Source organism: Seriola dumerili, unplaced genomic scaffold (assembly GCF_002260705.1).
Source record: "Seriola dumerili isolate Sdu_G_001 unplaced genomic scaffold, Sdu_1.0 BDQW01000035.1, whole genome shotgun sequence".
NCBI classification, from domain to species: domain Eukaryota; kingdom Metazoa; phylum Chordata; class Actinopteri; order Carangiformes; family Carangidae; genus Seriola; species Seriola dumerili.
This window is the reverse complement of record NW_019174290.1, coordinates 603,060-604,183: the sequence shown is the minus strand read 5'-3', so window position 1 is coordinate 604,183 and position 1,124 is coordinate 603,060.

The window sequence follows — 1,124 nt, the reverse complement described above, 5'->3', positions numbered from 1 at the left end:
CCTTCCTCCTCACTTTCTGCCTCTTCCCTCTCTCCCACTTCTCTCACCCACTGTCTCTTCTCCATCCTGTCCTCACTTGATCTGCCTCTTTATCGTTCCTGCTCCTCCTCCTCCTCTGTTTCTTTATCACTCCTCTTTCTCTGTGTCAAAGATTAGATGCAGGTTACTCATGCAAGACGCACAATTCCTACGAGTCTTCTTTAGTCATGAGCACTTTAAGGAAAATGTGCTCATGCCAGTGTGTGTGTTGCCCCAAAGAGATTCTCTCACAGTTTCCCTGCAGTGCTGCCCTCTAATTCTCTATTGCTCTATAATTACTGCGCATCCAGCTGGAGGTGTGAGGTCTGCTTCAGATCGTGGTACTCGTTACAGGATATAATGGCATTGTCAGTCGACTGCAGCGGTTTCCAACCTTTGTGATCTGTGACCCCATGAAAACAAAACAGCTCACCTAGTTGTGATCCACCCACTACATGTGTGTATGTATGGAACAGTATGAATGTATATTCTATATTCATGTGTATGACGTGTGTATATACATGTAGGTGCATTCATATGTATGGATACTAGTATTATACACAGCCTACATTATGTATCTGGATGACCACACCTGTAACATTAGTTATTTATGTGTCTCCTTTACCACCCATTCACACCATGTATGTAACTCTGCATTGTTTTCCTTATGAAATGCTATAAAAAATTGATAACAAAAAAATTAAGATAATTATGATGTAAAAAAATAATAATTGTCTGATCCCCCATTCCCACATTCCCTTTAAATTAAGTGATTTTTTCCCCCCAGATTTATCTGAATAATTAATTTCCACAAGAAGAAAAAGATCCATTAATTCAAAGCAACTCCTCAGATTTAGGTTAAAATACTAACGTGAAAGAATTCAAAATTTAAAGATATGAAATATTTTCAAATGGTTGCAACATGTTCTTGGACAGATACAGGTGTTTTATATTAATAATAATATAATAATAATGATTTAATTAGTAAATATAATGTACTGACTGCGTTGAAATGACCAAGTAGTATGAAGTATCACTTAGGCAATATTACTGGAGAGCTGCCACACACACACACACACACACACACACACACACACACACACACA